This window comes from Drosophila albomicans, unplaced genomic scaffold, assembly GCF_009650485.2.
Source record: "Drosophila albomicans strain 15112-1751.03 unplaced genomic scaffold, ASM965048v2 utg000025l_pilon, whole genome shotgun sequence".
Classification (NCBI taxonomy): Eukaryota; Metazoa; Arthropoda; class Insecta; order Diptera; family Drosophilidae; genus Drosophila; species Drosophila albomicans.
This window is the reverse complement of record NW_026263472.1, coordinates 2,789-27,473: the sequence shown is the minus strand read 5'-3', so window position 1 is coordinate 27,473 and position 24,685 is coordinate 2,789. Positions and strand designations below refer to the sequence as shown.

At 39.4% G+C, this 24,685-nt stretch overlaps 4 non-coding genes and 1 pseudogene across 4 annotated transcripts; all 5 read left to right on the top strand.

The window, feature by feature from the left end:
- The first annotated feature begins 426 nt into the window (after positions 1-426).
- Positions 427-2,428, top strand: LOC117577386 (small subunit ribosomal RNA). Its single transcript, XR_004573158.1, has one exon. It is a non-coding gene; the product is annotated as a small subunit ribosomal RNA (ribosomal RNA).
- Positions 2,429-3,000: 572 nt separating this feature from the next.
- LOC117577332 (5.8S ribosomal RNA) lies at positions 3,001-3,179 on the top strand. Its single transcript, XR_004573130.1, has one exon. It is a non-coding gene; the product is annotated as a 5.8S ribosomal RNA (ribosomal RNA).
- Positions 3,180-3,534: 355 nt separating this feature from the next.
- On the top strand, positions 3,535-13,002 carry LOC117577338 (large subunit ribosomal RNA; annotated as a pseudogene).
- Positions 13,003-21,560: 8,558 nt separating this feature from the next.
- Positions 21,561-23,558, top strand: LOC117577375 (small subunit ribosomal RNA). The gene has a single exon (XR_004573148.1). It is a non-coding gene; the product is annotated as a small subunit ribosomal RNA (ribosomal RNA).
- Positions 23,559-24,132: 574 nt separating this feature from the next.
- On the top strand, positions 24,133-24,311 carry LOC117577329 (5.8S ribosomal RNA). The gene has a single exon (XR_004573127.1). It is a non-coding gene; the product is annotated as a 5.8S ribosomal RNA (ribosomal RNA).
- The last annotated feature ends 374 nt before the right edge of the window (positions 24,312-24,685 follow it).

Here is a 24,685-nt window from a genome sequence, read left to right as displayed (position 1 = left end):
AGGTCTTTTTATAATATAATATGTCTACACGTAAATGCAGAATTAGATAAAATTATCACACATTTCACATAAAAATAATTTCCTATTCAATAATGAAATTTAAATTATAATATGCATGTGTGATGATAATATTATTTAGTAAGTTGAAATAAAAGATATTTTTGAACGATTATATGATCATATATATTTATATATAAGTATATATATTTATTATAAACAATTGTGATTATAACTAGGCGAACGTGAATGCTATCTAATTATGGCCACATTCGTATAGTACTGTCAAGTATAACATATATATATATACAATTATTGAATATTATCGTTTGTTATTCAAAAATATTTGTGAGTTGTCAATGTATTTTACATATATTGAAGATTTATGAATTTATATTTTAAAATATATTACATAATGAAATGAACATTATTCTGGTTGATCCTGCCAGTAGTTATATGCTTTGTCTCAAAGATTAAGCCATGCATGTCTAAGTACACACGAATTAATAGTGAAACCGCAAAAGGCTCATTATATCAGTTATGGTTCTTAGATCGTTAACAGTTACTTGGATAACTGTGGTAATTTCTAGAGCTAATACATGCAATTAAAACACGGACCTTCTGGGAACGTGTGCTTTTATTAGGCTAAAACCAAGCGATCGCAAGATCGTTACACTGGTTGAACTCTAGATAACATGCAGATCGTATGGTCTCGTACCGACGACAGATCTTTCAAATGTCTGCCCTATCAACTTTTGATGGTAGTATCTAGGACTACCATGGTTGCAAACGGTAACGGGGGAATCAGGGTTCGATTCCGGAGAGGGAGCCTGAGAAACGGCTACCACATCTAAGGAAGGCAGCAGGCGCGTAAATTACCCACTCCCAGCTCGGGGAGGTAGTGACGAAAAATAACAATACAGGACTCATATCCGAGGCCCTGTAATTGGAATGAGTACACTTTAAAATCCTTTAACAAGGACCTATTGGAGGGCAAGTCTGGTGCCAGCAGCCGCGGTAATTCCAGCTCCCAATAGCGTATATTAAAGTTGTTGCGGTTAAAACGTTCGTAGTTGAACTTGTGCTTCATACGGGTAGTGCAACTTACAATTGTAGTTAGTACTATACCTTTATGTATGTAAGCGTATTACCGGTGGAGTTCTTATATATAATTAGGTACTTGTACTTTTTTATATGTTCCTCCTATTTAAAACCTGCATTAGTGCTCTTCATCGAGTGTTATTGTGGGCCGGTACAATTACTTTGAACAAATTAGAGTGCTTAAAGCAGGCTTCAAATGCCTGAATATTCTGTGCATGGGATAATGAAATAAGACCTCTGTTCTGCTTTCATTGGTTTTCAGATCAAGAGGTAATGATTAAATAGAAGCAGTTTGGGGGCATTAGTATTACGACGCGAGAGGTGAAATTCTTGGACCGTCGTAAGACTAACTTAAGCGAAAGCATTTGCCAAAGATGTTTTCATTAATCAAGAACGAAAGTTAGAGGTTCGAAGGCGATCAGATACCGCCCTAGTTCTAACCATAAACGATGCCAGCTAGCAATTGGGTGTAGCTACTTTTATGGCTCTCTCAGTCGCTTCCCCGGGAAACCAAAGCTTTTGGGCTCCGGGGGAAGTATGGTTGCAAAGCTGAAACTTAAAGGAATTGACGGAAGGGCACCACCAGGAGTGGAGCCTGCGGCTTAATTTGACTCAACACGGGAAAACTTACCAGGTCCGAACATAAGTGTGTAAGACAGATTGATAGCTCTTTCTCGAATCTATGGGTGGTGGTGCATGGCCGTTCTTAGTTCGTGGAGTGATTTGTCTGGTTAATTCCGATAACGAACGAGACTCAAATATATAAAATAGATATCTTCAGGATTATGGTGTTGAAGCTTATATAGCCTTTCATTCATGGTGGCAGTAAAATGTTTATTGTGTTTGAATGTGTTTTATATAAGTGGAGCCGTACCTGTTGGTTTGTCCCATTATAAGGACACTAGCTTCTTAAATGGACAAATTGCGTCTAGCAATAATGAGATTGAGCAATAACAGGTCTGTGATGCCCTTAGATGTCCTGGGCTGCACGCGCGCTACAATGAAAGTATCAACGTGTATTTCCCTACCGAGAGGTCCGGGTAAACCGCTGAACCACTTTCATGCTTGGGATTGTGAACTGAAACTGTTCACATGAACTTGGAATTCCCAGTAAGTGTGAGTCATTAACTCGCATTGATTACGTCCCTGCCCTTTGTGCACACCGCCCGTCGCTACTACCGATTGAATTATTTAGTGAGGTCTCCGGACGTGATCACTGTGACGCCTTGTGTGTTGCGGTTGTTTCGCAAAAGTTGACCGAACTTGATTATTTAGAGGAAGTAAAAGTCGTAACAAGGTTTCCGTAGGTGAACCTGCGGAAGGATCATTATTGTTTTAATGCATCTAACCGTTAATAAATTAAATTTGTTTTTCTCTTTTAGGGAATTGCAATATTTAATAAATTATGTAACTAATAAATATAAATATTTTATTCAATCATATGAGATACAATTATGCAACATATAATAATTTAAAATTAGCTAAAAACCGTTTGTCATGTATTATTATTATTATATATACTGTATTAAGAGTGTTTTATGTGTTTTGGATAAAATAAAAACTGCGTGTATATGTACCATAATATACATGCGTTGCAAAATGTATTGTGCATATTCCAGTGCGCATACATTGGTTCGCAACACCTAAAGAAAAACAATGTTGTACCTGTTTGCAGGTTAACGCTTTACATATGTTGATCATAATAAATAAATTTAGCTAAAATATACTTGTCATATATCTTATTATTATCGATTATGTAAAACTAAGACATTTCGCAACATTTATTTAGGTATAAAAAAAAAATTTTATTGAAGGAATTGATATATGCCAGTAAAATGGTGTATTTTTAATTTCTTTCAATAAAAATATTCTTGACGTAATGAAATAAAAAAAAAATTGTATCACTCTAAGCGGTGGATCACTCGGCTCATGGGTCGATGAAGAACGCAGCAAACTGTGCGTCATCGTGTGAACTGCAGGACACATGAACATCGACATTTTGAACGCATATCGCAGTCCATGCTGTTATGTACTTTAATTAATTTTTTAGTGCTGCTTGGACTACATATGGTTGAGGGTTGTAAGACTATGCTAAATAAGTTTGTTTAAAATTTTCGGGAATTTTAAGCACATTGTATATTATTGGATAATATAAGTGTGAATCTAAAAAGTTCTCGCTTAAGATATTCATAATATGAATTAATAAATGAAAATACTAAAACTCTGTTGCATGAGAAATTTGAAGAATTATATGTTCTTTATTCATTTCAAATAATATTGAGGAATGTCTAGCATAAAATATATTATTTTATAAACTAGAATTGCCTCTTATTAACGAATATGGTATAAAGAATAATTTTGTGAATATTATGGACCTTCAAGAAAAAAATAGTATATTTCAAAATAGGCAGAGAATTGTCTATAAGTGTAATTAAACAACCTCAACTCATATGGGACTACCCCCTGAATTTAAGCATATTAATTAGGGGAGGAAAAGAAACTAACAAGGATTTTCTTAGTAGCGGCGAGCGAAAAGAAATCAGTTCAGCACTAAGTCACTTTGTCTATATGGCAAATGTGAGATGCAGTGTATGGAACGTCAATATTCTAGTATGAGAAATTAACGATTTAAGTCCTTCTTAAATGAGGCCATTTACCCATAGAGGGTGCCAGGCCCGTATAACGTTAATGATTATTAGATGATGTTTCCAAAGAGTCGTGTTGCTTGATAGTGCAGCACTAAGTGGGTGGTAAACTCCATCTAAAACTAAATATAACCATGAGACCGATAGTAAACAAGTACCGTGAGGGAAAGTTGAAAAGAACTCTGAATAGAGAGTTAAATAGTACGTGAAACTGCTTAGAGGTTAAGCCCGATGAACCTGAATATCCGTTATGGAAAATTCATCATTAGAATTGTAATATTTAATCAATATTATAACGATAGTGTGCATTTTTTCCATATAAGGACATTGTAATCTATTAGCATGTATGGAATTTATCAAACAATTTTGATAAGAGTTTATTTAAATTAGAGTGCTTGCATTTTAACATAAAATAAATTTCAAAAATTTGATAAAGTGCTGATAGATTATATGAGTACAGTGCGTTAATTTTTCGGAATTATATAATGGCATGATTATCATTGATTTTTATGTTTATTATAAGCACTTGTATGATTAACAATGCGAAAGATTCAGGATACCTTCGGGACCCGTCTTGAAACACGGACCAAGGAGTCTAACATATGTGCAAGTTATTGGATATAAACCTAATAGCGTAATTAACTTGACTATTATTGGGATTAGTTTTTTAACTATTTATAGTTGATTAACGCAATCCCGGGGCGTTCTATATAGTTATGTATAATAATATTTATATTATTTATGCCTCTAACTGGAACGTACCTTGAGCATATATGCTGTGACCCGAAAGATGGTGAACTATACTTGATCAGGTTGAAGTCAGGGGAAACCCTGATGGAAGACCGAAACAGTTCTGACGTGCAAATCGATTGTCAGAATTGAGTATAGGGGCGAAAGACCAATCGAACCATCTAGTAGCTGGTTCCTTCCGAAGTTTCCCTCAGGATAGCTGGTGCATTTAACTGTTGTATAAAATAATCTCTTATCTGGTAAAGCGAATGATTAGAGGCCTTAGGGTCGAAACGATCTTAACCTATTCTCAAACTTTAAATGGGTAAGAACCTTAACTTTCTTGATATGAAGTTTAAGGTTATGATATAATGTGCCCAGTGGGCCACTTTTGGTAAGCAGAACTGGCGCTGTGGGATGAACCAAACGTAATGTTACGGTGCCCAAATTAACAACTCATTCAGAAACCATGAAAGGCGTTGGTTGCTTAAAACAGCAGGACGGTGATCATGGAAGTCGAAATCCGCTAAGGAGTGTGTAACAACTCACCTGCCGAAGCAACTAGCCCTTAAAATGGATGGCGCTTAAGTTGTATACCTATACATTACCGCTAAAGTAGATGATTTATATTACTTGTAATATAAATTTTGAAACTTTAGTGAGTAGGAAGGTACAATGGTGTGCTTAGAAGTGTTTGGCGTAAGCCTGCATGGAGCCGTCATTGGTACAGATCTTGGTGGTAGTAGCAAATAATCGAATGAGACCTTGGAGGACTGAAGTGGAGAAGGGTTTCGTGTGTGAACAGTGGTTGATCACGAGTTAGTCGGTCCTAAGTTCAAGGCGAAAGCCGAAAATTTTCAAGTAAAAAAAAGTAACTAAAATTTATATTTTGTCATAATTAAAAAAACTTGAATAATTTTGAACGAAAGGGAATACGGTTCCAATTCCCGTAACCTGTTGAGTATCCGTTTGTTATTAAATATGGGCCTCGTGCTCATCCTGGCAACAGGAACGACCATAAAGAAGCCGTCGAGAGATATCGGAAGAGTTTTCTTTTCTGTTTTATAGCCGTACTACCATGGAAGTCTTTCGCAGAGAGATATGGTAGATGGGCTAGAAGAGCATGACATATACTGTTGTGTCGATATTTTCTCCTCGGACCTTGAAAATTTATGGTGGGGACACGCAAACTTCTCAACAGGCCGTACCAATATCCGCAGCTGGTCTCCAAGGTGAAGAGTCTCTAGTCGATAGAATAATGTAGGTAAGGGAAGTCGGCAAATTAGATCCGTAAACTTCGGGATAAGGATTGGCTCTGAAGATTGAGATAGTCGGGCTTGATTGGGGAAACAATAACATGGTTTATGTGCTCGTTCTGGGTAAATAGAGTTTCTATCATTTATGGTAGTTTCTTGTTCCCCGGATAGTTTAGTTACGTAGCCAATTGTGGAACTTTCTTGCTAAATTTTTAAGAATACTAGTTGGGCAAACCAGCTAGTTCTTTTAAATTATAACGATTATCAATAACAATCAATTTCAGAACTGCACGGACTTGGGAATCGACTGTCTAATTAAAACAAAGCATTGTGATGGCCCTAGCGGGTGTGACACAATGTGATTTCTGCCATGCTCTGAATGTCAAAGTGAAGAAATCACAGTAACGCGGGTCAACGGCGCGGGGGAGTACTATGACTCTCTGAAGGAGGATCAGATTGGGTCTGCGGCAGGGAAATGGTTCATTTATCAGCAATGGCAAAGTGGACTACCGTCCTTCGTTAGTCAGATTTCAGTCGAACTCAAGGCAACACTGTGCCCCACTTAACTTGTGGCCTCCTCGTGGTGTCCTCCTGGTGCTACCGATGTAGTTTCAGGCCAGCAGCGAAAATGAGCGGCCGAAAGGGGCCATTGGGTTACCACCCCCGATGGCCTGAAAAACTTGATGTTGCAACTTAAATAACATGCCCGGATAGCTGAAAGTTATTCAGTGAATTCTCCTACGGCATCCGTAGAGCCCATCAGGGGTGAAACGTAGATGCTAATCCAGTTGTTGGACATATATGTGTGGATCGCGGCGATCTTTGGAACAAAGACCGGTTTAGCGGTCCACATGTCGCTGTCAGCACAAAGACAGGCTTGATGAAGCTTCGTACGCGTGCTTGACGTGCAAAACCCAAGTTGGTGTGAGGAAGAATTGGCCATGATGGCGAGGAGGAACTTGAGCTCATAGAAAATGGGTCGAGAGGTCATTAATAAAAAGCTGGCGTGGCATTTTCCAGAACGCGCGTCGATGCTATTAACAAGTGTTCGACCAGGCGATTAATTAATTAAGGAAAAATCGAGCAGCTAAGAGGGCAAGCGGTCTCTTATCCCCTGAAATTAGTGAACACAAACCATTACGGCGCCGCTCTAGTATAAGTGGGGCTTGAGTCTTCTCTTCAATGTCAGAGTCGGTTCCAATCACACCATCGATACATATCGGACGATCCGTCCTCATGCGGAATACTGCGGGCTTCGGCACCTGTGGGATGTAATCGATCGTGAGAGAGTCGATGGTTCTGCCAATCTATCATTGATGGAGCGCAGACCTTCGGCAAAGAAGCTACTCTCTCCAGTGTTATGTCTAACTATCTCCTGGAAATTTTTCCGAATCGAAACGAAGGTCGGTTATCGCCGAGAGTCTTTCCTGAGCTCGCAATAGGAGACAACATAGAACGGCAGCAGTTCGCTAGGGTTCAGCGTATAATGCGGACAAAAGGTCGCCCGATGCATTGGATTACTTGCTTGCAGACCCGACGAGTCGTTAATGCCAATCCAAGAGATTATGGAACCATACTGGAGAGAAGTCATGACACAGCAGAAGCCTTTCCTCTTGCAATAAGCACGTGCCCCATATGGGACACGTTGCTTGAGGGGGGTATGCGTCACCTAATTACGTCTGGGACCTGCAATTGCATATCAAGTGCCATTGACTTCTTCTCCCGGACCGGACGGAATATCTCCAAGAACTGCCAGAGTAGTATTCCCTATGGTGTTATGCTTCGCATAATGAACCTTATTCTCGGGTGCGGCCACAACTACCCACACTCTTGCGAATTGGCTCAGAACCGTTTTCATCCCGAAGACGGTAAGAGATCTCCGACCAGAAGACTTTCCGTGTCGATATCGGTTGCCTTCTCGTTCATAGTTAGACAATCAATGCATCTCTTGGCATCTCGCGATGGGCCTCATCAGTCGTATTGGATCCGCATGTCAGCGGGGGGTTTCTTCCCTACTGTACGTTGCGCCGACGATAACGCGACAATAGTTGACTTAAATCCTGAGAGGACCCCATAGACGTCATGCGTCGTGTTTATATCGGCGACACTTGATGTCAGCATAGCTGTTTGCTCTGTGTCTCACGCAGCGGTAGTAATGACACCCTATCGCGTTATATGTGCACCAACGGGTTTGTTGACTTACGTACGTAGCTTGTACTTGGAAGGTGCACTAGTTAGTCTCAATGGTAAAGGCTGGAGATCAGAGGAATTCGTCCCTGCTAGAGGTGTGTGAAGCAGGGTGACCCTTTGTCTCCACATATGTGTTAAACTTGGTCATATCGACCGGTTGCTCAGGTCTCTACCGGACGAGCATTTGGTGTCAGTGTCGGAATGCCAAAAACACAACGCTTTGCAGCGTTCGCAGACGATCTGGTGATTGTTTGCCTTCTACACCGAAGGGCCTTCAGGCATTATTGGGTATACACGGTCTCTCCTTTTTGGCGTCGTTGGGCTGACCCCTAACGCTAATATAGTGTTTACTGTTAGTGTGTCGAAGGGCAACCGAAGCAGAAGTTACTGTGTATCGATTCACCGGAGCCTTCTGTGTAGGTTCGCGCACGTGTCCAAGCTTGAAGCGTCGGAGGAGTGGAGGTACTCCCGGCATGTGCATTCACTGCGGACGGAGGGCCCGCTACAATCCGACTGAGGACATTCAGCGTCCCGATTGATTATCATATCGCGGTCCCCCTGGAAGCCACAGCAGAAGTTATTCGCCCTCGAACTGTCCTCATCTCGCTATATCACAATGCTAACCTTGGTAGTGTCTGGCAATTAGGCGTTTTGAGAAAGTGTGAAGACTGTACGGTCCGCGCTTCGTAAGGAAATTGGTAGATCTTTCCCTAGGACTGTAGTCAGTAGCATTTCTTCCCATGCCCCCACCACACAGTGGGGGTCTCGGTGTCCCTCAGTTCGAAGGACAGCTCCAATGCTGCCATACAGACTATACGAACATAAAATGCCCACCTCGAGCAACCCGAGACGGCCAGTTCGTTCCTTAAGTTGCGGAAATTCGGAGGGCACGAGATAGGTGCAAAGGTCATCGGGAGACGCGCTCTGTGGATTACACGCCTTTTGATCGATGCGTATCTGGCGGATAGGTTGCACTCCTTCTGTTGATGGTAGCGGTGCTCCCGTGAAGCAGGCGTTATGCTCCGCAACACGGGTGGGTTGTCGCACCCACGCGTTTGTTAACTGGAAAAGTTATTTGAATCGGGATCAAACTGCGGATAAATGCCTACCCACTCGGTCCGTACCACGAGGGGAAGGCACGATTGGGAGAGGCAGTGTCGTGCACAGGAATGTGATGCTCCCGAATCACTAAACACACTTCTGCAGAAGTGTCATCGTACGCAATGGGGAGCCGGGTGGCTAGACACAAACAGTGTAGTAATTATCTCAGCGGGGACTGAGACGAGAGGCTACTCTGTCTTGCTGACCAAGTCTGCAGGGAGAGAACAGGATATATAAGCCGGACCTGTGGGTTTCCGAGCCAGATTTCCACATATAGTGATCGACGCTCAGGTTGTGACTGACGGACTTGATGCTTGACCAAGCTCATCAGAGTAAGCGTTGAGATCTACGACGAGGACAGGCGTACGAACGGTCTGGTTCGGGATTACGGGCACATGAGGACATTAAAATCGTTTCTGCTACGCTAAACTGGAGGGGCATCTGGAGCTATCGGTCGGTAAAAACGACTGACGCAGACTGAGTCCTTACCGCTGGTGATAGCAATTATATGATCAGTACCAGGGTGGTAGAGGCGGAGCTCTGCGGCCTTTAAGACGATCATTGTCATATACTGGATATCGCATCAGGAGTGGTTAGCCCGAGGTTACTTTCCTCATTGAAAGTCAACACACTGGCCAAATCTATTGTGGACAAAGTCAAAGTAAAGGGAAAACAGTCATAGACGCTGCCATCATATAGGATTGTTGATCGTGGGGCAAATTTTCATTTCCTACAAAAAAAAAAATAGCCCAAATGCCTTCAGTCATCTAATTAGTGACGCGCATATGAATGTGACTACATCGAAGTATTCTTCCTACTGCTTCCCTATCTACTTTTGGCCGTTGTGGTTGCTGGCAGGGTGGGACTGTAGTAAAGAATACCAAACCAAGTGGACCCCCACTTATCGTAAAAGGCGATTAAGGATACGGGCACCAACGTTACTGTTTGGAGTTTAATTGGTAGTATAGTAGCAAATACGGACACACTGACCAGAGGTATTTTTTCTGGGTTACCACGGGAACCAGGTGCCTGCGGCCGTTGTCCGTACCTGGTATTTGGTGCGGCCCTTCGGGGAGTATCGTGGTGGCTGTGGTGTTCAAAGCGGCAATTGGAGGATTACTTATCAGGCGTGGGATTGCAGTAACGTATCCAACCGGTTGCCCGATAACCAAAAATCCGGAACGAGGTTTTAGGTGGGCCTTACGCTCACACCACACAGGAGGAAGGTGTTCCAGTCCAAACAATGGGCCCTTCCAAAGTTGGACAAACATCACACCATTCCAACATGCAAAAAAAGAAACCCTCGATCCGTACCCACCTCTCGCCTCGCGCTCCTAGACTAGCCGCATGCCACCTACCACGAGAGTGTTCGGAGCCGCTAGTAGGTGCAAAGGATCGGAGAGAACGGCTATACCGCCTTTGATCGTTAGCGTGGCTGAGTTGCACTCGCTCTGTTGATCGCAGTCCCGAAGCATGGGCGTTATGCTGCGCATGAGGTGAGTGTTCGCACCCACGGAGTTGTTAGGCGCTGGAAAAGCTTTAGCAAGAGGGATAAACTGCGGATTGCTGCCATACCCACGCGGTCAACCCAGGAGCAGAAATGATGTCGCAAGGTGATGCTGCCCAGTAGAGAAAACCACATTCTGCAGCGTATCGTACGGCATGGGAGGCGGGTGCTCCACGCTGCGTTGTAATTAAAATCTCAAGCGGAACTGCACGAGAGGCTACGCTGTCATTGCTGGAACCAGAGTCTGCAGGGAGAGAGCAGGAATATATAGACGCTGCTGGTGGGTCGCAGATCACACTATAGTAGCGTCGCTCCGAGGACGGTGACTGGAGGATCTTCGCGCTCATCAGCGAGTAGAGATCTACAACAGAGGGTACCTGCTTCCGAGTGCCAGGGCACATGAGGGAGCGGGGTGCTCCGCTACGCTACTGGAGGGATTGGAGCCTCAGCGTGGAAAACGTACGTATCAACCGGTTGGCTGATGATAGCAAATAATCGGAAGGGTTTTTAGGGTGGGGCTCTCTCGTCCCCCACACGAGGAGGAGTGTCCAGTCCAGCACAACGTGGGCCTTCAAATGATAGATACCTGGGTGTGAATTTCCAAGGGGGCGCCTTGAATCACGCTTAATTTGATTCCTAAGCTCGGGCTTCGTGGGATTAAGCAACATGGCAGAGTGCTCACGTTAAACTCGAGTTTATTCTGTCCCTATTCTACTTAGTAAAGAATACCAACCACAAGGGACCCCATATCGTAAAAGGCGATTAAGGAGGTACGGCACCAATCGTTTAACTGTTTGGAGTTTAATTGGGTAGTATAGGTAGCAGAATACGACACCTGACCAGAGGTTGAATTTCTTTGGTACCACGGAACCAGGTGCCTGCGGACTTGTCCGTCCTGGTATTTGTGCGGCGCCTTCGGGGAGTATCGTGGTGGCTGTGGTAGTCCAAAGCGGACAATGAGGATTATACTCAGCGTGGAGTTGCGTAACGTATCAACCGGTTGCCGATAACCAAAAATCGGAAGAGGTTTTAGGTGGGCCTCGCTCCCCACACAGAGAAGTGTCCAGTCCAAACAACTGGCCTTCAAATGTGTACCTGCGGTGAATTCCAAGGGGGCGCTGATCAACGCTTAATTTGATTCCTAAGCTCGGGCTTCGTGGGATTAAAGCAAACATGGCAGTGCTCACGTTAAACTCGAGTTTATTTCTGTCCCTATCTACTATCTAGCGAAACCACAGCCAAAGGGAACGGGCTTGGAATAATTAGCGGGGGAAAGAAGACCCTTTTGAGCTTGACTCTAATCTGGCAGTGTAAGGAGACATAAGAGGCGTGTAGAATAAGTGGGAGATATTAAATTTCGGTTTAGTATCGACAATGAAATACCAGCTACTCTTATTGTTTCCTTACTTACTTGATTTAAATGGAAACGTGTATCATTTCCTAGCCATTATACGGATATATTTATTATATCTTATGGTATTGGGTTTTGATGCAAGCTTCTTGATCAAAGTATCACGAGTTTGTTATATAATCGCAAACAAATTCATTAATGAGAGAGTGCATTTATGTGTTCTTAAATTAAAAATTTGGTAATAACTCCAATTACTCAGGTATGATCCAATTCAAGGACATTGCCAGGTAGGGAGTTTGACTGGGGCGGTACATCTCTCAAATAATAACGGGAGGTGTCCCCAGGCCAGCTCAGTGCGGACAGAAAACCACACATAGAGCAAAAGGGCAAATGCTGACTTGATCTCGGTGTTCAGTACACACAGGGACAGCAAAAGCTCGGCCTATCGATCCCTTTTGGTTTAAAGAGTTTTTAACAAGAGGTGTCAGAAAGTTACCATAGGGATAACTGGCTTGTGGCGGCAAAGCGTTCATAGCGACGTCGCTTTTTGATCCTTCGATGTCGGCTCTTCCTATCATTGTGAAGCAAAATTCACCAAGCGTTGGATTGTTCACCCATGCAAGGAAACGTGAGCTGGGTTTAGACCGTCGTGAGACAGGTTAGTTTTTACCTACTAATGACAAAACGTTGTTTGCGACAGCATTCCTGCGTAGTACGAGAGGAACCGCAGGTACGGACCAATGGCACAATACTTGTTCGAGCGAACAGTGGTATGACGCTACGTCCGTTGGATTATGCCTGAACGCCTCTAAGGTCGTATCCGTGCTGGACTGCAATGATAAATAAGGGGCAATTTGCATTGTATGGCTTCTAAACCATTAAAAGTTTATTATTCATTTAATAGACGACGATGGATGTGATGCCAATGTTACATATAACATAGTAAATTGGGAGGATCTTCGATCACCTGGTGCCGCGCTAGTTATATATTAAAACATTATTTAATACAATGACAAAGCCTTGAATCAATTGTAAACGACTTTATAACAGGCAAGGTGTTGTAAGTGGTTGACGCAGCTGCCATACTGCGATCCACTGAAGCTTATCCTTTTGCTTGACATTCGATTAAATATATTATGTTTAATGGCATATTATCAAAAAATATATATATATATTTATATATATAAATATGCAAAATTGTATGCATAATTATTGAATTATGTGTATACATGATTACGCATATAAGAAGAAAATTTATATAATATATAATATATTATATATATATGTCGGAGCAAAGTTCAGTTAATTTGAATTGCGCACGCCTAAGTCTAGAATTGCACGCCCGCGTCCTGGGGCGAATTGTGTAGTGTTGCAAAAGGCGAGAAGCCTTTGTATACTGTTACAACACTAGAAAAAGTGAGACGACAGCATATGCGGTTGTCAGTGTTGTCTCCAGCTGTTAAGGTGAATAGAATGAGACCCACAATAGAACCCATATGGGTTGAGTGTGGTAGTGCCAGAGAACTGAAAGCGTCCAGTTGGATTTGTGAAATAGGAAGAGATCAACACACGCTGAAGCCTCGCTTCACTATTTTTAGCGATAATGCATAAAAAGATGGCTGAAATAAACCCACAGACGCAACCAACAAACGATGAAGCAATTTCATGCTTCTACATCAGAAGTGGGATGTAACTCCGGATCTACAGTATTTTTCGGATCAGTTTCGTGCCTTGATGGAACAGCAAAATCGAAGTTTTATGCTACTAGCAAACACGTTGCATACGGCGTTTCGAGAGGCCTCTTCAAAGTAACGGCATTGTTTTGCCGAAATTTAATTCGGACGTCTCTGGAGCAGATGCCAATTCAGTGGTGCGCGACTGTGGACATCATTTGGTAGCGAAAAACCGTTGGAGGGCAGTGCATTAATAATGGCATTAACGCAGTCTCTTGAAGGAAGCGCTTCACAGTGGCTATCGCAGATCTGCTACCCTGGAAATCACATGGCAGCAGTTTAGGCAGTTGTTCGAGCAGCGGTATGAAAAATACTGAGACACCGGCGGCCGCAATTCTCAACCTGTTGGGTGCCAACCAAATGCTGGCGAGAGCCTTGCCGTTTATGCGAGCCGAGAGAATATGACGTCACTTGTCACAAAATGGACGCTGATATGGAATTGAAAAAGAAGATTGCATCCGCATCATGTGGTACTTGGCATCTAGCACATCATGACCATAGATTGCAGCGCGTAGCATACCACAGCAACGTATTCACACCAGGACGCGAGCTGCAGTCTGAGCTGCAAGTGTTTTCATTAGACAAAAAGCGATCCAACTTCTTCGCACGAGGAGCCGAGTGCTAAGCGTTTTAAATCATCTTGCAGTTAATGCCCACTCCTCGTGGTCAGTTCTGGTCACAAAAAAGCAGATGCAGAGTGAAGGAGCCAGTCATCTACTGCGGGAGAATTATGGAGATATCAGAGGGATGTCACATCGCTGCCAAGACCACCATAATATGCTTACCGTTTGCAACGAACCGGGACATATTTCTTACTCAATGTCCAAAGAGAACTGCTGGAAAAGATCTGGATCGCGACCACATAAGCGAGTTGAGATGTGCTGTGGTGAAGAACCAAAAAGCATTCATGATCAACGAGGTGAGAAGTTTCCGATTACTTTCTTGATTTCCGGAGCAGAATGCTCATTTGGCTAAGAGAGCACATCGCATAAGTTGACCGGAAAAAGAATTAAATAATGTCGTATCGTTAAGTGGTATAGGTAATGCTAATTTAGTGAGTACTATACAATTTTAAGTAATGTAATGATTAATGAAAATTGTATTGAAGTAATGTTTCATGTAAGTTAACGACGATTGTATGAAAAACGATATTGTAATCGGCGTTGAAACCTTAGCCCAGGGATATTCAGCAGTAGTATCAAGTCAAGAGTAGAGTTTGTTAAAGACAAAACAATTAACGTTTGTGCAGTAACTGACAAAGAATTTGATTTGATAAAGTAGAAACCGATTTGTATGATGCAAAGAAAGACCAATTAATACAGTTATTGAAAAAAGTACTCAAAGTCGTTTATTCGGGGAACCCACTTTACTCGAATAAGTACTGGAGAAATGACTATTCGTCTTAGTGACACGACCAAGACGGTCCAAAGACGCCCGTATCCGATTCAGCCCAATGAAAGAGAATTATTAAGAGCAAAAGTTCAAGAGTTGATTGAAGAATAATGTAATTAGAGTTAGTTGTTCACCTTATTGCCCAGTCCCGCATTGTTAGTCAAAAAGAAGAATGGATCTGTTTAGGCTCTGTTGTAGATTTATCGTGTGAATTAAATAGAAACACACAATCGCTGATATAAGTTTCCATTACCTCTAATATCTGATTCAGATAAGTAGATTGAATAGGAGCAAAGTATTTCACTTGTTTTGGACATTGGCTTGCGGATATTATCAGGTTCCATTACACACTGACTCCATCGAATACACGGCTTTTGTGACTCCAGACGGCCAGTTTGAGTTTTCTGTCAAATGCCGTTTGTTTTAAAAAATGCGCCTTCGGTTTTTCAAAGAGTCGTAATGAAAGCTTTAGGTGAATTAGCGCTATTCTTACGTGTCGTTTATATGGACACGATCTATAATGATTATAGCATCACTAAAGAAGAGCACTAGAGAGTTAGGAAACTTGTTTTAACAGGGGTTTCGTGACAGAATCAGCTTTTTCATTTAATGGGGAAAAATGTTTTCATTTTATTTGAGGAAACCGTACAAGTATTTAGGATACGAAGTAAGCAGGCTGGGAAATCCGCCCCCAATTACAGTAAGATTGAGCCCTAAGATGCATTGGCCACCACACAAGTCCATTACTACGTTAAGGCAATTTATAGGATGGCCTTCGTATTTTTCGGCCAGTTCGTATCAGGATTTTTCTCATGGTTAATGAACCTCTTGTCTCTCTCTCACTTTCTGAGGAAAAATAAATTTGTGTCTGGAAAAAATGGAAACATTGAGGTAATACGTAAACAAATTATTAGAATTCTCCCAAGTTAAGCCAGTTTTACGATATTCGTCCACAATACCCTATAGAACTCCATACGGATGCAAGTGCCATCGGTTATGGAGCCATACTCTTGCATCGAATAGAAAACAAACCATATGTTGTAGAATACTTTCAGTAAGACTACTAGTCTTTGTGAGTCAAAGTACACATCGTATGAGTTAGAAACTCTCGCGGTTATCAATGCCGTTAAACACTTTAAACATTATCTGCATGGAAGAAGGTTTGTTCTTTTTACAGACTGTAATTCGTTGAAGGCGTCCAGAACAAAAATTGAATTATCTGCTAGAGTATACCGTTGGTGGGCATTTCTTCAAGCTTTTGACTTTGACATACAGTATCGAGAAGGGAAGCGTATGGCTCATGTAGATTTTTCTGTCAAGAAAATCCTTTGCCTAACATGAATAAACAACGACAAAACAAGGTTGTTGAAAAGCGTGTAGAACTGATGACCATTACAGAAAGCTGGATTCAAGCAGAACAGCAGCGTGATCAGGAAACTTTGTCTATAGTAAAAAAATGAAGGAAGGTGGACTAACGACGATTTAGCTGCAACCTACGAGATGAGGGGCAACGTGTTATACAGAAAAATTCAAAGACATTCTAGAACTCGTTGCCTGCCAGTTTGTTCCTCGAGCGTTTAGGTGGTCAAATTATCAATCAAGTTCATGAGTCTATTTTGCACTTAGGCTGGGAAAAAACCCTTGATAAGGTTTTGATGAGCATTATTGGTTTGTTGGAATGTCAAAGTACGTAAGAAAATTTGTTGATAATTGTTATAAACCTGTAGGGTGACAAAATCAGCGTCAGGAAAAAAATTCAAGCTGAATTACATTCAATACCAAAAGTCAGTATACCGTGGCACACGTTGCATATGGATGTAACCGGAAAACTAAGCGGCAAAAATGACCGTAAAGAATACATCATAGTTCAGATTGATGGCTTTACAAAATATGTTCATTTGTATCCACATTTCAAACTAGATGTAAACAATTGTATAGACGCGTTGAAATCATCAATTGCTTTGTTTGTGGTGTGCCTACTCGTGTAGTGGCTGACCAAGGCAGAAGCTTTACTGGAGTGAAGTTTGTAGAGTTCTGTAGCTCTCAGAAAATACAGCTTCATTTAATAGCAACTGGTGCTAGTCGCGCCAATGGTCAGGTGGAAAGGGTGATGAGTACTTTGAAAATTGTTGACAGTTGTGGAATCTAGTGAACGGTCATGGCAGGACTCTTTTGGGAGAAGTGCAATTATCATTAAATTGTACAGTAATTCGAGTTTACGAAAATCAAGTCCTTTAGAACTGTATTAATTGGCAAGTGCTCACGACCACTGGTATGTTCCTATTTGTGACGAGGAGAGCGAGGTAGATTTAGACAAACAAGAAAAGAAGCTGTAAAGAATATGCAAGGTGCAGCACAATATGACAAAAAAGATTGCGATAAGGCAAAAAGGCAAAAGTTAGTCAAGTATTAGTGAAGGGGATTATGTCTTTACTCAAAAATAATATGAGCGACAACAAACGAAGTTAGATCCAAAGTTTTCGTGGACCCTTTATTGTGACAGAAGTTTTTAGACGGCGGTCGGTTTACAACTTACGGTCTATTACAATGTAAGAGACAGTACAAGTATCCCCACGATAGGTTTACGCAAAATGCCGGAAGGGCATGTCGGCCATATCTCATGTATTACAAAATACTTGCGTATTTTATATATGCATTTATTTATAATGCAATATTATATATATTTATTTGGTAAGCAAAAGGAACGTCATCAATTTATATTAGTGAAATATGATTAATTAAGTATGCAACATGAATGAATAGTTTTATGTGGTATAAAATACTTAGTATAAATGAGCTGGCATTTATTTAGTAAACGTTAGTTATATATATATATATTGAGGTAGCCAGAAGGACGCCATCATGATTTTAGTGGCGAAAATTAAAAATATGCATGGTATTCTATGTGTACAAAATACTTGTGGTATTTTAAATATACATTTATTTAATACGCAGTTACAATGATTTATTTGGTAGCAGCGCATCAGAAGGACGTGTACAAAATACTTGCCATTTTATTGTACGCAATATTGGTGGTAGCGAAACGCCATTAAAATATGCAAAAATAATATATAAAAAATATATAATACATTTATGTATATGTATCTATATGAACAGAATACTTGCGTATTTTAAGTATGCATTTATTTCATACACAATTATGTGTTTGGTAGCAAAAGAACGCCATCATATTAGTGGCACAAATTAAGACATGAGATATGAGTTCAACTTTGACAAAAATTTCAACATATGAAAATTGAAGAGAAAAAACTTTTTAAATATCATTTTATACAGTTTATTAATATAATGAGATACAAATTTTGAATTTAACTTGAGAAAAAAATTTTTTGGACTTGGTGAATTTTTTTATTGAACTGCAGCCATATGATATGAGGTTCTACCGAGATATGAGTTCAACTTTGACAAAAAATTTCAACATATGAAAACAATGAAGAAAAAACTTTTATATATACATTTTATTATAGTTTTTTAATAAAATGAGATAAGATTTTGAATTAACTTGAGAAAAAAATTTTTTTTGGTAAATTTTTGGACTTGGGTAATTTTTTATTGAACTGCAGCCATATGATATATGAGGTTCTACCGAGATATGAGTTCAACTTTGACAAAAATTTTAACAATGTTAACTAAACAATTTACGATTGTACTAGTATTTGAATACAAATTATTGATAATAAAATAATGAAGTTTTACTGTTGTATTATTAAAATTAGTGCCAACATAAAGATACATTAGGTGGTAACTAAGTAAAATGAGCTGGTTGTAGAAAACGTGTCACAAAACCTATATAGGGGTGGTGAGGTCGGGCAGGCATGTCATATGAGAAAAATTTCACAAGTGAAATATATATGACTATTTATATGGAGTGTCATGCCGGCATAAGTCATATATAAAATATATATGAAAATAATCATATAGAAGGCAATATGATTAAAAAAGTTAAAAATAATGAAGTTTTACTGTTTGCATTATTAAATTAGTGCAACATAAAGATACATTAGGTGGTATACCTTAGTAAAATGAGCTGGTTGTAGAAAACGTGTCACAAAACCTATATAGGGGTGGTGATGTCGAGCAGGCATGTCATATGAGAAAAATTTCACAAGTGAAATATATATGACTATGTATATGGAGTGAGTCTTGCCGGCATAAGTCATATATAAATAATATATGAAAATAATCATATAGAAGGCAATATGATTAAAAAAGTTAAAAATAATGAAGTTTTACTGTTGTATTATTAAATTAGTGCAACAAAAAGATACGTTAGATGGTAATACTAAATAAAATAAGAGCATTGTAGAAAACGTGTCACAAAACCTATATAGGGGTGGTGAGGTCGGGCAGGCATGTCATATGAGAAAAATTGTCACAAGTGATATATATATGACTATGATGGAGTGAGCCTTGTCGATTAAATAATATATGTTAATCATATAGAAGGCAATAATTAAAATAATGAAGTTTTACATTAAATTAGTGCAACATAAAAGATACATTAGAGATGGTTGTAGAAAACGTGTCACAAAACCTGGAGGGCTGGTGATGTCGAGCATCATATGAGAAAAATCACTCCATATATATGACATGTATAGGGAGTGTCTTTCATAAGTCATAAGTCTTAATGACGGTTTAATGTTGTCCAAGATGTTGATTAAAAAGTGTTTGGGTGGTAATGAAGTTTTACTGTTGCATTTATTAAATTAGTGCAGTGCATAAAGATACATTAGATGCTATACTTTTCGAATTTCAGCTGGTTGTAGAAAGTGTCACAAAGTACCTATATAGATGGTGCTGTTCGTCAGGTAAGTCATGAGCGTTCGAGACCATTTTCAGAGCCTTGTTCTGCAGCCTTTGGATGTTCCTGCAGTTTAAGTTGCAGGCAAATGCCCCACAGCTGATGCCATAAGTCATATAGATTGGCTTATGATGGTTAAAGTAGACAATGCAGTGAAGTTTGCTTTTAAGCTTCGAGCATTCCAATGAGCCATTGGAATTGCTTCAGCCTCTCTTCAGCCTGCTTTCTCTTCCTTAGGATGTGTGTGCGCCATGTTAACCGCCTGTCAAGCGTCATGCCCAGGTATTTGGGCGTGGGATTTTCGGGCATATATTTCCCCATTGAGACTGACATTAAATTAGTGCAACAAAAAGATACATTAGGTGTTGCGGAGTGTCACAAAACCTATATTGCGTGGACTTCTCAGCAGGTTGTATGAGATGTTCCACCTCCGCAGCCAGGGCTCGATGAGTCTTTAGCTGATAAGTCATATAATTTATGAACGCATCATCATGGGGCAATATGATTGTTAAAAAGGAAGTTTGTGTTGCATTATTAAATTAGTGCAACATAAAGATACATTAGTGGAATGTTAGTAAAATGAGCTGCTGTGTAAAACGTGTCACAATAGAGGGGTGGTAGGACGCTACCTTGTATAGACCGGCTTCGATGATGGTCGATCGCGCATCTCCGCATAAGACATATAAAATAATATCTGTTGTCGAGGTAAGATTGCAGAAATAATGGGTTTGAGGCAGGTTTTCTTTAAGCTTAAGCAGTAGCCCTGGGTGCCAGACTCTGTCGAAAGCTTTGCTTCACGTCAAGCATTACGTGCATATATAGGCGCAGTATCAGTAGTGATGTCCTAATGCGTGTATATGACTATGCTATATGGAGTGGTCTTGTGCCGGCATATACTCTCATATATAAATAAATATGAAAATAATCATGAAGGCAATATGATTAACTGTTGTATTATTAAATTAGTGCAACAAAAAGATACGTTAGATGGTAATACTAAATAAAATAAGAGCATTGTAGAAAACGTGTCACAAAACCTATACATGGTGGCAGTGTGTGCTCATCACGTATATATGTATTGGATGCATATATTTCAGTTTGCATATTAAGTAATAATTATGTTATTATTAATTAATTATTAGTCTCATCCGATATAAAAATTGATACTATTATATGGTTATATAATTATTACTATTATATAAGCATATAATGTATTAAATGTCTTTTTCAAAAGAAGACGGTGTTTCGTAGCTAAAGAATTAATATTTTGTGAATAATTGAAAAATCCTCTAGGACACTATTGTGGACGGAGGTTTTTACTAATATAATTTGTCTACACGTAAATGCAGAATTAGATAAAATTATCAATTTGTCATCAAAATAAAATAATTTTTTATTCAATTAATTGAATTTAAATTATAAATATGCATGTGTGATATAATATATTTAGTAAGTTGAAAATAAAATGATATTTTTGAACGATTATATGCATATATATTTTATATATAAGTATATATATTTATATATAACAATTGTGAATTATAACTAGCGAACGTGAATGCTATCTAATTATGGCCACATTCGTATAGTACATGTCAAGTATAACATATATATATATATACAATTATTGAATATTATCGTTTGTTATTCAAAAATATTTGTGAGTTGTCATGTATTTTACATATTTGAAGATTTATGTAATTATATTTTAAATATATTTACATAATGAAATGAACATTATTCTGGTTGATCCTGCCAGTAGTTATATGCTTGTCTCAAAGATTAAGCCATGCATGTCTAAGTACACACGAATTAATAGTGAAACCGCAAAAGGCTCATTATATCAGTTATGGTTCCTTAGATCGTTAACAGTTACTTGGATAACTGTGGTAATTCTAGAGCTAATACATGCAATTAAAACACGGACCTTCTGGAACGTGTGCTTTTATTAGGCTAAAACCAAGCGATCGCAAGATCGTTACACTGGTTGAACTCTAGATAACATGCAGATCGTATGGTCTCGTACCGACGACAGATCTTTCAAATGTCTGCCCTATCAACTTTTGATGGTAGTATCTAGGACTACCATGGTTGCAACGGGTAACGGGGAATCAGGGTTCGATTCCGGAGAGGGAGCCTGAGAAACGGCTACCACATCTAAGGAAGGCAGCAGGCGCGTAAATTACCCACTCCCAGCTCGGGGAGGTAGTGACGAAAAATAACAATACAGGACTCATATCCGAGGCCCTGTAATTGGAATGAGTACACTTTAAATCCTTTAACAAGGACCTATTGGAGGGCAAGTCTGGTGCCAGCAGCCGCGGTAATTCCAGCTCCAATAGCGTATATTAAAGTTGTTGCGGTTAAAACGTTCGTAGTTGAACTTGTGCTTCATACGGGTAGTGCAACTTACAATTGTAGTTAGTACTATACCTTTATGTATGTAAGCGTATTACCGGTGGAGTTCTTATATATAATTAGGTACTTGTACTTTTTTATATGTTCCTCCTATTTAAAAACCTGCATTAGTGCTCTTCATCGAGTGTTATTGTGGGCCGGTACAATTACTTTGAACAAATTAGAGTGCTTAAAGCAGGCTTCAAATGCCTGAATATTCTGTGCATGGGATAATGAAATAAGACCTCTGTTCTGCTTTCATTGGTTTTCAGATCAAGAGGTAATGATTAATAGAAGCAGTTTGGGGGCATTAGTATTACGACGCGAGAGGTGAAATTCTTGGACCGTCGTAAGACTAACTTAAGCGAAAGCATTTGCCAAAGATGTTTTCATTAATCAAGAACGAAAGTTAGAGGTTCGAAGGCGATCAGATACCGCCCTAGTTCTAACCATAAACGATGCCAGCTAGCAATTGGGTGTAGCTACTTTTATGGCTCTCTCAGTCGCTTCCCGGGAAACCAAAGCTTTTGGGCTCCGGGGGAAGTATGGTTGCAAAGCTGAAACTTAAAGGAATTGACGGAAGGGCACCACCAGGAGTGGAGCCTGCGGCTTAATTTGACTCAACACGGGAAAACTTACCAGGTCCGAACATAAGTGTGTAAGACAGATTGATAGCTCTTTCTCGAATCTATGGGTGGTGGGTGCATGGCCGTTCTTAGTTCGTGGAGTGATTTGTCTGGTTAATTCCGATAACGAACGAGACTCAAATATATTAAATAGATATCTTCAGGATTATGGTGTTGAAGCTTATATAGCCTTCATTCATGGTGGCAGTAAAATGTTTATTGTGTTTGAATGTGTTTATATAAGTGGAGCCGTACCTGTTGGTTTGTCCCATTATAAGGGACACTAGCTTCTTAAATGGACAAATTGCGTCTAGCAATAATGAGATTGAGCAATAACAGGTCTGTGATGCCCTTAGATGTCCTGGGCTGCACGCGCGCTACAATGAAAGTATCAACGTGTATTTCCTAGACCGAGAGGTCCGGGTAAACCGCTGAACCACTTTCATGCTTGGGATTGTGAACTGAAACTGTTCACATGAACTTGGAATTCCCAGTAAGTGTGAGTCATTAACTCGCATTGATTACGTCCCTGCCCTTTGTGCACACCGCCCGTCGCTACTACCGATTGAATTATTTAGTGAGGTCTCCGGACGTGATCACTGTGACGCCTTGTGTGTTGCGGTTGTTTCGCAAAAGTTGACCGAACTTTGATTATTTAGAGGAAGTAAAAGTCGTAACAAGGTTTCCGTAGGTGAACCTGCGGAAGGATCATTATTGTTTTAATGCATCTAACCGTTAATAAATTAAATTTGTTTTTCTCTTTTAGGGAATTGCAATATTTAATAAATTATGTAACTAATAAATATAAATATTTTATTCAATCATATGAGATACAATTATGCAACATATAATAATTTAAATTAGCTAAAAACCGTTTGTCATGTATTATTATTATTATATACTGTATTAAGAGTGTTTTATGTGTTTTGGATAAAAATAAAAAACTGCGTGTATATGTACCATAAATATACATGCGTTGCAAAAATGTATTGTGCATATTCCAGTGCGCATACATTGGTTCGCAACACCTAAAGAAAAACAATGTTGTACCTGTTTGCAGGTTAACGCTTTACATATGTTGATCATAATAAATAAATTTAGCTAAAATATACTTGTCATATATCTTATTATTATCGATTATGTAAAACTAAGACATTTCGCAACATTTATTTAGGTATAAAAAAAAAAATTTTATTGAAGGAATTGATATATGCCAGTAAAATGGTGTATTTTTAATTTCTTTCAATAAAAATATTCTTGACGTAATGAAATAAAAAAAAAATTGTATCACTCTAAGCGGTGGATCACTCGGCTCATGGGTCGATGAAGAACGCAGCAAACTGTGCGTCATCGTGTGAACTGCAGGACACATGAACATCGACATTTTGAACGCATATCGCAGTCCATGCTGTTATGTACTTTAATTAATTTTTTAGTGCTGCTTGGACTACATATGGTTGAGGGTTGTAAGACTATGCTAAATAAGTTGTTTAAAATTTTTCGGAATTTTAAGCACATTGTATATTATTGGATAATATAAGTGTGAATCTAAAAAGTTCTCGCTTAAGATATTCATAATATGAATTAATAAATGAAAATACTAAAACTCTGTTGCATGAGAAATTTGAAGAATTATATGTTCTTTTATTCATTTTTCAAATAATATTGAGGAATGTCTAGCATAAAATATATTATTTTATAAACTAGAATTGCCTCTTATTAACGAATATGGTATAAAGAATAATTTTGTGAATATTATGGACCTTCAAGAAAAAAATAGTATATTTCAAAATAGGCAGAGAATTGTCTATAAGTGTAATTAAACAACCTCAACTCATATG